The sequence below is a fragment of the Apium graveolens genome, chromosome 1, assembly GCF_009905375.1.
Source record: "Apium graveolens cultivar Ventura chromosome 1, ASM990537v1, whole genome shotgun sequence".
Classification (NCBI taxonomy): Eukaryota; Viridiplantae; Streptophyta; class Magnoliopsida; order Apiales; family Apiaceae; genus Apium; species Apium graveolens.
In genome coordinates, this window is record NC_133647.1 from 134593094 (window position 1) to 134605874 (window position 12781).

The 12781-nt window shown below is 40.1% G+C and overlaps 1 non-coding gene across 1 annotated transcript; it reads right to left on the bottom strand.

Annotated features, from left to right (window-relative positions):
• Window positions 1–7251: 7251 nt before the first annotated feature.
• On the bottom strand, window positions 7252–7358 carry LOC141680015 (small nucleolar RNA R71). Its single transcript, XR_012558227.1, has one exon. It is a non-coding gene; the product is annotated as a small nucleolar RNA R71 (small nucleolar RNA).
• Between the last annotated feature and the right edge of the window lie 5423 nt (window positions 7359–12781).

The window sequence follows — 12781 nt, forward strand, 5'->3', positions numbered from 1 at the left end:
CCTTTATTAGAAGAAAGAAGGCTAGAACCCAATCTTCTACACAGGGTGCACACACTGCACAGAAACATCCATCTGTCTCTGTGCCTTCTCAAACTCAGTTTGATGTGACTCCAATAAATGTGGAGTCACAGCCCCATTCTCTCACAATAACTACACATCAATCACCAAATACTTCTTCACCATCTCTGGATGTGGATATGCTATTCCCATCAATTCCTGATTCTCCCTCTTTACAACTCAGGGAGAAGCCCCACTCAAATACAGGTGATCATCATCTTTTAGATGATTTGTTGGATCACCCGCAAATTCTTTCAGATATAATTGAAGGATCTGTATCAACACATATCAAATCAATCTATACAGATTCAACAGTTATATCACTTTCAATTTCATCTTCTTTTCCTTCTTCAATGGATATCACTCATCCGTTGACAAGTGGTTGCTCTTCAACGGATAAGCTTAACAGCAGTTATCCGTTGATAACAACAGTTTCAACTTCAACGGATATTCCACATCCGTTGATAGTCTCTACACAAATAACTGAAATGATTCCAAGTGTAGAAGACATGAATACTGTGCAATCACTTTTAGGATTGAGGGCAGGGAGTGAAAATTTGAGTGAGAGGCTGGGTTGCTCCCAGGCAAAAGGAGAGATTGAGAGCACAAAAATGCATGCTATTTCTTCCAGCATGGCAAAAGTCAGTGAGTGGAGTACCACCTTAGAAGGTGAAGGTGAGGGAGTGAGATGTGTGAGCCAGGGGGAGCCCCTGATGCAAGAACATAGAGAAAAAGAGAGAAAAGCAGGTACAGTTGATACAAGGGTGGAACCAGCCATTGCTCATGAGTCAATGATTGTGGATGATGCTGAAAAGGAAAGACAATTTCAGCAACATTACAAAGCTGTAATTGATAACATTTCCTTGGATGCTGACACTTTTACTCATCCTGTGACAGCCTATCAACTGTTGGCTGCTCAGGGCAATGAGGAGGCAGAGAGGACACTACATCTAGTGCACTCAACAGAATCTCTTCAAAGGGATAAAGCTGCTATTAACAGGATGCCTTCTACAGCTGGTGAGCCATCTGAGGAATTTGGAGTAAATTCTGATGATGATGACTCTATTTCTTCTGATGGAAGCATGAACATAGGGGGAGATGAAGACCCTAGTTCCATTCCTAATCTACCTGAATGGGCCCTGACTAAGGAGCATAGAACAGGTGAATTCAATGTCCACCTGGTCAAACAAATCATCACTATTCAACAGGCCATTCAGAACACTTCAAATGCAAATATCAAGGCTATCCTCCAAGCTCACCTGGACTCACTGCATCTCATGAAGTTGCAGAAAGTAAAGCAAGATATGAGTCTAAATGATCTCAGGAAAGATATTGCTGACTTGAAATCCTTCACTTCAGAAAAATTGGATTCAGTCATGCCCTATGGTACTTTGCAGGACTTGGTTTCGAGATTGAAAAAGGAATCAGTTACTGAACAAAGGCTGGCCAAGTTGGAAGACAGAGTTCAAGGAATTGAAGATTCTGTGGCCACCCTTCTTCTCAACCAACAATCTCAAACCAATCTCCTAATGCAGCTGGCAAAAGCACAAGGCTTGACCCCTCTCCTTGATGATAACAAAAAGGGGGAGAATAAAAGGGAAGGGGAAGGAGAGCCCTCTACAAAGATTCAGATATCTAAAGTGCTAGTTCCTGCCATCACTACCTCTCCAATCATTCAAATCAAGGGAAAATCTGATGGAATTGATTTGATTCAGCTAGCAGCAGCTGAAATACAAATGAAAGAACAATGGAGGAGAATTGATGAAAGGTTGCAATTGGTGTTTGGTTCTACACAAAATAAATCAACATCTGTGAAATTTAGCACAAAGATTGAACCAATCAACATGGAGCTCATGCCAGTAGGGAGTCTTAAGGATGGAGAAGCTTCTTCCAAAGAGCTACAAGCTATAATCCTCAAGCCCAATGAAAGATCCAATAAGGACTCAACAAAGAATCCTTTAAAAGAAGTGGACTTTCCTCCTTCAAAAGATGATGAGAACAAGATCTTAGGCAGGAGTATTGCCTATCTCAAAAAGTCCATGGATGAGGCTGTAAGGAGAAATAGAGCTATTATCATTAGAGAGGGAAAGAGCATATGTGTGATGCAAGGACATCCCAAATTCTCAATAGCTAAGAAAGAAGAAGCCAAGCAATTAAAGGCTGACAAAAGAGCACAAGCAAAGCTTGAAAAACAGCTAAAGTCAAGCCAAGTTGAAGAAATGAAAGGAATTGAAGTCAGGGGTGAAGAAAAGATTGCTAACTTAGATGAGGTTCTTGGGAGCATATTTGGTGAAAATATGGAGGAAAGAGAGGAATGGCAGAAGGGAAACAGAAGAAAGGCCAAGGCACACAGAAGGAGTGAAGATAACCCTGAAGATACCAAATCTACATCTAAACCACTACCTTCCATACCTGAACCTTTTGTTACTGATCCCTCTATAAATATCCATGGTGAACCAATCATTCCAAAAGAGGAACCTATTGATTGGGACAACATCACATTGCCTACCTTTCTAACCACTCTTCCACCACCAAAGAAACAGAAAAGAAAACCAAAATCTACACCTCCCACAACCTCTAAGAAATTCACTCAAAAACAAAAACCTAAACCTAAGTCACCCATTTCTAAAGATGATTATGTTCACATCTGTGACATAAAAGAAATTTCAGACATTGAACTCTATCTGGATGAGCTGGAGGATGTAAGGGGAATAGCTGCCTACAGACAGTTACCAGAAAGATTAGTGTTCAGATATAAAGGAGCTGGGGAAAGAACATGGCCTCTCCACAGGATTCTAAATGAAGGCTACTCTACCTTGATCAGAGTCTTTTCAGCCATCAAAAAGGATTCTGGCTTTACCAGAACAGCCAAGACTGAAATTCTCAACAAGATTGCCAACATAAGGAAGACTTGGAGGGAACCAAATGCTTTGCCCAGAACCTTACTCATACAAGAAAGGGGAACTAAAATTCACAAATCACCTCATTGGTTGATGGAATTTAGAGATGACAAAGGAGTCAGAAGATTTTTCAGACTTGAAGACCAACTCAAGATTGCCAGCAATGAAACTCTCAAGGAAATGCAATCTAAGTTGGATATCAGTGATGAAGATGAAGCTGAATTCTTCAGAAAACTCCAACTCCAAATTGAGGGAAATGACAAAGGGCTAGGAAAGAAAACCAGGGAACAAAGAAGAAAATGATGTTTTGCTCAGGCTAGAGGAGCACCCTTGGAAATACTGTAAATCTTCAATTACCTCCTAGTACATACACTTTTGCAGCACTTTTTATATTTCTACTTAGTTTCAATTCAAATATTTGTTAAGTGTTTTGTTATCATCAAGTTAACCCTGAATTTATGCCTACAGTTCTTATAGACATAAATAGGGGGAGATTGTTAGGAATATATGTGCATTAGTTTGATGATATGTTTAACAAAACACTTAAGTAGAAATTTAGTGTCTGTAGCCTCAACGGATAAGACCACTTTGGCTATCCGTTGATGGTGTAGCTTTACTTAGAAATAAGTCTAGTATTGTAGCATATTTCAGTCTCTGTATTTAAAATTGTAATTCTTAGAAGTTGAGAGAAACTATGAGTCATGTTGACTACTAGATGATATGCAGATAGGAAGGCCAATTGTAAATATTTCATGCCTTGTAATTTTGTATAAATGAAGTGGTATCAACGGATGACTTAAAAGACCTTCAACGGATGAGAAGCTAAGCTTCAACGGATGTCTCTAAAGCTTCAACGGATAACATCCTTCAACGGATGAGAGTATCAACGGATGAAAGCTTCAACGGATAACATCCTTCAACGGATGAAGTCATCAACGGATGAAAGCTTCAACGGATGTTCTGCTAATCAGCCGTTGATAAGTGGTAGTTGTACCTACAAGCAGAGGCACGTGGGTTGACAGAGAAAACTGAGATGTGGTAGCCGAATTTCAGGATCAACAGAAAAAGCAGCCGTTCTTCTTTTGTACAAAGTTGCAATAGTCAACAAAGTACTTGAGTGAACAGGAAAAGAAGCAAGTGAAGAACTTATTTTACTATTGTAATTTTATATTGTTTTTCACTTGTACACTTGGTAATATATATGAACCAAGAAGAAGCTAGTAATTAGAGAGATTTTTTCCAGAGCTGTTAAGAAATATCTTGAGAGAAAATTCATCTAGTTTGTACTAGGATGCAGCTGTGATCAACATTGTTGAACACAGATTTTCTAATATACCATCTCTGGTGGAACAACAAATCCACCAGAAAAGTTTTTAAGGTCTGTTGTGTTCTTTACATTTGTGCTTGAATATATATCTGTCTGTATTAGCTTAAAGCAATTCACACACTTGTTCTTCTTGAACACACAACTTTATAAACTGCTCAAAACTTGAAAAAGTTTTGAGATTTACATTCAACCCCCCTTCTGTAAATCTCATTGTTAGTCTTCTAGGAATAACAGTTATACTCTTGACTCGAACTATACGAGTATAGCTTATATACACACATGCACATATCACATAACACATTCTTTTCTCGTAGCCTTTATATCTTAATATACTCAATGATCAACTTATACTCGCTTTAATCTCGACTATTCTTTAAATCAAATAATTATAACTCATACGAGTACACGATTCATACAGAACTAAATCTTTACGATTATAACTATCACTTATAGCCTTTAAAATCAATCGTCTTAGTTCCCTTTTTCTTTTATTCCTTAATTCAAACCACATACTACAATCAAACAATCAAATCCATAGACATTTATTTATACACACCCAATCATTCTTTCGATTATAAAAAACCAAGTTTCATTCTAAGTTTATATGGCCTATTCGGCCTTCTTGCAATTACCAATCACAAATTAATCAAATACTCACTTAGTTCGTATAAACACATACTCATTCAAAAACCTTTAAATAATCATTTTCCTTTCTTTCAATTTACAAAAATTCGAACCATAAATATATATATATATACAATCAAATTTCTCAAAAATTACACCATGCAACTTTAGTTCTAGCATAATCCAACATTTAAGTTATCACCCTTTTCTGTATTGATAAAATTCGAACCAAATCATATATATATGCTCACATGTGATAAGTGGCATTTTACACCACTTAGAACGTCTTAAAATGGATTAAATTGGTGTCTTGAAATCAAGTATTTTGTGTATTTGATGCGTTTTTCTAGTGTTTATGCATTTCAGGGTAATAGTTGCATTTCGGGGGAGGAATCATCAAGAATAAGCCTTGGCATGTGTTCACCATTGCGAGAGGAAAGGAATGGGCAGATTACGGCGAAGAAACGGAGCAAGCTTGGAATTTTTCCAGTAGGGTCCTGCGCGCCCGCGCAGCAGTGCTGAGCGGCCGCGCAAGGTCGGGGAAAAAAGCTGAATTATTTTAGACTTCTACTTCTGTATGGCTTCCAACTTCTATGTAATCTGAGTTTTATAGGACTATTATATAGGTAGATTTGAGACGTTTTTCATAGAGAGTATTAAGGAGATTATGTTTTAGATTGTGTTTTACGCAAGAAGCAAAGGAGATAAGGAAGAAGACCGATTTAGCACACCGCAACGAAGAGGAAGCTTATATTCTTGTAATTCTTGTTTCGTTGTAATGTTGGATGCTAGTTTTCTTGCTTTGACTTATTTACTCTTGTGACGTACTCTGTTTTAATATAATTAGTGTAGTTATTATTTTCTTGTGTTGTTTGTCATGATTTCATATGAACCCATGATGGCGATAAGTTCTATTATGGGCTAATCGTGATCATGGGGTTACAACGGATTTATTATGGAATTCTTTAGTTAATTGTTTAATACTTTAGTGTGTGATGATTGCATGATATCTAGTATTGGTTGTGCGTATTTGTCTTATGTGCGTCGCGAACATATAAGATAGGGTGTTAATCTCTTGTGAAGCGACGGTGGATCTTGAGATTTAGAACTTGCCATGCTAGCATAGGTTCATGTACGTTGTGCATGATTAGTGGGTAACTCTAACAGTTTTATTTGCCCTATGTAATCAAAAGAAATAACTTGTGCTTAAATCATTGTGTTGTCAATTTCTGTAGACATATAGGAACTCAACATAATTGATGACTATTCAACTTCTATCTTAATTGTGGATGTTTGGTAGAATGGTATTAGTACAATGAAAGTTGGCTTTTATCAGTTTTGTGTTATTCGATTAATATCATCACTGTCACATGCTAAAGGTAATAACAATGGTTATAGAAGGAAGTAATAATGAAGTTGTGATCTCATGAGTGTTTTATTATTGATAATTTGAAGTGTTAGTTAAGTGGTTAATTAAGTAGTTAATTATAGTTAATATTTGATCAACAATTTTAAGTGTTATTATCTTAACATTGAGAAGTAATCATACATTGGTGAGTGAGTTTAATTAGACAATAAATTAGTCTGAGTCTCTGAGGGAACGAACTAGAAAGTATTCTATATTACTTGCGAACGCGTATACTTGCGTGAATATTAGCGCGTGTTTTCGCCCTAACAAGTTTTTGGCGCCGCTGCCGGGGACTCGGCGTATTTGTTTATTTTATGTGCTTACCATCATTGGTCATTAGGACTCAGTGATTAGGACGTAATAGTTACTTACTCTTTTCGGTTGTGTTTCAGGTACTTTAGCAAGCGTTTATGCAAACTCGTTCTCGTGCTCGCAAGAGGACTTTAGATACAGCTGAGGAGACAGACGAAGTTCTTGATATTCCAGAGAAGTTAGATTTTGAGGATTCGGATTCAGGAGCTGAGCAGAAAGAACCAGTAAACATGGGAGATCGTATTATTCAAGCTGATCCAGCTCTTATGGATTTTTCTCGGCCTAAAATTGATGATATTCAGTCAAGCATCCTTCATCCGGCTATTCAAGCTAACACCTTTGAAATCAAGCCGGGCACTATTCAGATGGTGCAGAATTCTGTTTCTTTTGGAGGAGCGGCAACTGAAGACCCCAACATGCACAAAAGAAATTTTGTCAAGATCTGCTGCACTTTTAAGTATAATGGCGTGACTGATGAGGCTATCAAGTTGAGGCTTTTCCCATTCTCACTGAGGGATAAGGCTAAAGACTGGTTACATTCTGAACCAGCTGGGTCCATCACTACGTGGCAAGATCTTGCGCAAAAGTTTCTGGTAAAGTTTTATCCAATGGCAAAGACTGCTGCTATGAGGAGTGCTCTTACTCAGTTTGCGCAGCAACCTACAGAATCTATGTGCGAGGCTTGGGAATGCTACAAGGAAATGTTGAGAAAATGTCCACATCATGGAATGCCGGATTGGATGGTGATCACTGGTTTCTATAATGGGTTGGGGGCCCAATCTTGGCCCATGCTCGATGCAGCAGCTGGAGGCGCCTTATGGGCTAAAAGCTATACTGAGGCGTATAATCTTATAGAGACGATGGCTGCAAATGAGCATCAAAACCCAACTCAGAGGATGATGTCAGGCAAGGTAGCAGGTATTCTGGAAGTTGATGCAGCCACCGCTATTGCAGCCCAGCTCCAAGCGCTATCAATGAAGGTCGATTCTCTGGCTACGTATGGAGTTAATCAAATAGCTATGGTTTGTGAGCTTTGTGCAGGTTCTCATGCTACAGATCAGTGTTCTCTTGTCAACGAATCTGTTCAGTATGTGAATAATTATTAGCGACAATAGCAGCCTGTGCCAGCGACCTATCATCCTAATAACAGAAATCATAAAAATTTCAGCTGGGGGAATAATCAGAATGCGATTCAGCCAACATATCAGCAAGGAGTGAGTAAACAGTTTAACCCACCTGGATTCCAGCAACCACAGCAGTATGCTACAAGGCAATCATATCCTCAACAGGGAAGTGCAGTTGCACCTACTAGTGCTGATTTTGAGGAACTTAAGCTGTTGTGCAAGAGTCAGGCGGTTTCTATCAAGACCTTGGAAAATCAAATCGGTCAATTAGCCAATGCAGTGCTCAATCGTCAACCTGGCACTCTTCCCAGTGACACGGAAGTACCAGGCAGGAAGGAAGCTAAAGAGCAAGTCAAGGCTATTACCTTAAGGTCTGGAAAAGTAGCTGATGCTGAAAAGGTAAAAGAAGTCGAAGCTGATGTTAGAGATGAAGAATCTAAGCAAAAGGAGAAAGCGGCGGAACCAAGGAAGACTACTGTTGAACACACTCTGCCTGAGGCTAATACAGGGGAGAAACAGCTCTATCCTCCACCACCTTTTCCTAAGAGATTGCAGCAACAAAAGCTAGATAGACAGTTCGGGAAGTTTCTGGAGGTGTTCAAGAAACTTCACATCAATATACCTTTCGCTAAGGCTCTGGAACAAATGCCTAGTTATGCGAAGTTTATGAAGACTATTCTTTCAAGGAAGGTGAAACTGGATGACCTTGAAACCGTTGCTCTCACGGAAGAATGCAGCGCTGTTCTGCAGCAAAAGTTACCGCCAAAACTGAAAGATCCAGGAAGCTTCACCATTCCTTGCACCATTGGCAATCTAACTTTTGACAAGTGCCTTTGTGATTTGGGAGCAAGCATTAATCTAATGCCTTTGTCGATCTTTAAGAAGCTGGATCTGCCTGATCCAAAACCCACATACATGTCGCTACAATTGGCTGACCGTTCCATTACTTACCCAAGGGGCATAGTTGAGGATGTGCTCGTCAAGGTGGATAAGCTTTTCTTTCCTGCAGATTTTGTTATTCTGGATTTTGAGGAAGATAAAAAGATTCCCATAATCTTGGGGAGGCCTTTCTTGGCTACTGGCCGTACCTTGATAGATGTGCAAAAAGGAGAACTTACTATGCGGGTCCAAGATCAGGATGTGACCTTCAACGTATTCAAGGCAATGAAATTCCCTATAGAAGATGAGGAGTGCTTAAAAGTGGATGTGATTGATTCCGCGGTTACTTCGGAACTCGAGCACATGCTAATGTCTGATGCATTGGAAAAGGCCTTAGTGGGGGAATTTGACAGTGATGATGAAGATAGCAACGAGCAATTATAATATCTGAACGCTTCTCCTGGAAGCGAAAGCTGGACATACCATTTGAATCTCTTGGTACTTCTGACCTCAAGAACGCTGAAGGGAAGCTCAAACCATCAATAGAGGAAGCACCTACCTTGGAGCTCAAACCATTACCTGAACACTTGAGGTATGCTTTTTTAGGTGATTCATCTACGTTATCTGTTATTATTTCAGCTGACCTTTCAGGTAGTGAGGAAGACAAGCTCTTAAGGATTTTGAGAGAATTCAAATCGGCTATAGGATGGACCATAGCAGACATCAAGGGGATAAGTCCTTCATATTGTATGCATAAAATTCTGTTAGAGGAAGGTAGTAAGCCAACTGTGGAACAGCAGGGAAGACTGAATCCGATCATGAAGGAGGTGGTAAAGAAAGAAATTCTGAAATGGCTAGATGCAGGCATCATTTATCCTATTTCTGACAGCTCGTGGGTGAGCCCCGTACAATGTGTACCTAAGAAAGGAGGTATCACTGTGGTCGCAAATGAAAAGAATGAGCTCATCCCTACTCGAACAGTTACAGGATGGAGAGTATGCATGGATTATAGGAAATTGAACAAAGCCACAAGGAAGGATCACTTTCCTCTTCCATTTATTGATCAAATGCTTGACAGATTGGCGGGACATGAGTATTTTTGTCTTCTGGATGGTTATTCCGGGTATAATCAGATTTGTATTGCACCAGAGGATCAGGAAAAGACTACCTTCACTTGTCCATTTGGCACATTTGCTTTTCGTAGAGTTTCGTTTGGGTTATGTGGCGCCCCGGCCACCTTTCAGAGATGTATGATGGCTATATTCTCTGACATGATTGGAAATAACGTTGAAGTGTTCATGGATGACTTCTCCGTCTTTGGACACTCATATGATGAATGTTTGAATAATCTGCGCGCCGTACTCAAAAGATGCGTGGAAACTAATTTGGTGCTTAATTGGGAGAAATGTCATTTTATGGTGCGTGAAGGCATTATCCTTGGGCATAAGGTCTCTAGCAAGGGTCTGGAGGTGGACAAGGCCAAGGTGGGAGTCATTGAAAATCTTCCCCCACCCAATTCTGTGAAAGGAATCCGTAGTTTTCTTGGTCATGCGGGTTTTTATCGGTGATTCATCAAGGACTTTTCAAAGATATCTAAGCCGTTGTGCAATTTGCTTGAGAAAGATGTGCCTTTCAAATTTGATGATGAATGTTTGGCAGCATTCGAGACTCTCAAGAAGAGTTTGATCACTGCACCAGTTATTACAGCACCAGATTGGATAGAACCGTTTGAGATGATGTGTGATGCAAGTGATTATGCGGTAGGTGCAGTTCTGGGACAGCGCAAGAAAAATATCTTCCATGTGGTCTACTATGCGAGTAAGACTTTAAATGGGGCCCAATTGAACTACACCACTACTGAGAAGGAGCTTTTGGCTATAGTCTTTGGCTTTGAGAAATTTCGATCTTATCTGCTTGGTACGAAAGTAACAGTATTCACTGATCATGCCGCTATTCGCTATCTGGTTTCTAAGAAGGATTCGAAGCCGAGACTCATTCGTTGGGTGCTTTTACTTCAGGAATTTGAGTTAGAGATCAAAGATAGAAAAGGTACTGAGAATCAAGTAGCTGACCATCTCTCTAGGTTGGAGAATCCCGATTCTACTTCACAAGATAGGATGTTAATCAATGAATCTTTTCCGGATGAGCAGTTGTTTGCAATTCAGGAGGAAGAACCATGGTTTGCAGATATTGTAAACTATCTCGTCAGCAATATAATGCCTCTTAATTTGACATCCGCTCAAAAGAAGAAGTTTCTGCATGAGGTGAAGTGGTATATGTGGGATGAACCATATTTGTTTAGACAGGGAGCTGACCAGATCATCAGGAGATGTATCCCGTTCTGTGAGACGGAGGGGATATTACGAGACTGCCATTCCACGGTTTATGGTGGACACTATGGAGGTGAGAAGACGGCAGCTCGTATTCTGCAAGCAGGTTTTTTCTGGCCTACTTTGTTCAAGGATGCTCATCAGTTTGTTTTAAGGTGTGATCGTTGCCAAAGAGTGGGAAATTTGTCAAGGAAGGATGAGATGTCATTAAATGTGATGCTTGAAGTCGAGGTCTTTGATGTGTGGGGAATCGATTTCATGGGGCCTTTTATCTCGTCTTGCAATAATCAGTACATCTTGCTGGCAGTCGATTATGTCTCAAAATGGGTCGAAGTTAAAGCTTTACCGACAAATGATGCAAAGGTAGTACTAAATTTTCTTCATAAGCAAATTTTCACAAGGTTTGGAACGCCTCGGGTAATCATAAGTGATGAAGGATCGCATTTTTGCAACCGTAAGTTCACTTCTATGATGCAGCGTTATAATGTGAATCATCGAGTAGCTACTGCCTATCATCCGCAAACAAATGGTCAAGCGGAAGTGTCTAACAGAGAGATAAAGCGTATTCTAGAGAAGGTTGTTTGTCCGTCAAGGAAGGATTGGTCTTTAAAGCTCGATGAAGCTGTTTGGGCTTACAAAACAGCATACAAAACTCCACTTGGGATGTCACCGTTTCAGTTGGTGTACGGTAAGGGATGTCATCTACCGGCGGAGCTTGAGCATAAAGCCTACTGGGCATTGAAGAAATTGAACCTGGATTTAGATGCAGCTGGTAAGAAAAGAATGCTTCAGCTTAATGAACTTGATGAATTTCGACTTCAAGCATAAGAGAATAACAAAATGTATAAGGAAAAGGTGAAGAGGTGGCACGATAGAAAGATACATCCTAAGTTATTTGTGCCAGGGCAACAAGTTCTGTTATTCAACTCTCGGCTCCGACTTTTTCCTGGGAAGTTGAAATCAAGATGGTCTGGACCTTTTATTGTCAAAACTGTGTTTCCACATGGAGCGGTGGAAATTTTTGAGAATGATTCGGACCAAGCATTCAAGGTTAACGGTCAGCGGTTGAAGCACTACTATGGGGACATAGCAAACCGAGAGGTGGTTAGTGCCATTTTGTTGACTACTTGAGAAAGGTACAGAACGTCAAGCTAATGACGAAAAAGAAGCGCTGCGTGGGAGGCAACCCATGAATTGTTGTTACAGGAACCCTTAGAAGTTAATAACCTATCCAAAAACACAAAAAAATCAGAAAACAGGGGCTGAAATTTTTTTTTTTTTCCAGAGACCCTCTGCGCGCCCGCGCAGCTTGCTGCGCGACCGCGCAGATATGCTGAGCGGCCGCGCAGGGGTCGAGTTCCAGATTTTTTTTACAGTTCAGAAAAAAAAAAAAAACACAAAAACAGTTGTAGCCCATAAACCCACGAATTATTCCCACTACCCCATCATTTTATCCCTTAATTCCCAAACCCTAATCTAATCCATACCCTATATATACATACACCTATCCTACATATCTCTCACAAAACTTCCTACACTTAAACCCTCTCACAAACATCAAAAATCAGTTCTTACACACTTGTATTCACGAATCAATGGCACCCAAGAGAGCACACACTATTGAAAGCAGCAGCACAGTTCCTACTGCTGATTCATCGAGGGGTACTGCTGCAAGACCTCGGTTAACTGACAGAGCTGCGGAGGAGGAGTACACTAGGCTGTTGGGGAAGCCGATTCTGAAAGAGAGGGGGTTTTTACCATCAGGGAGGGATGGTGAGTTGTTGCCCATGATTGCAGAGAAGGGGTGGATAGCTTTTTGT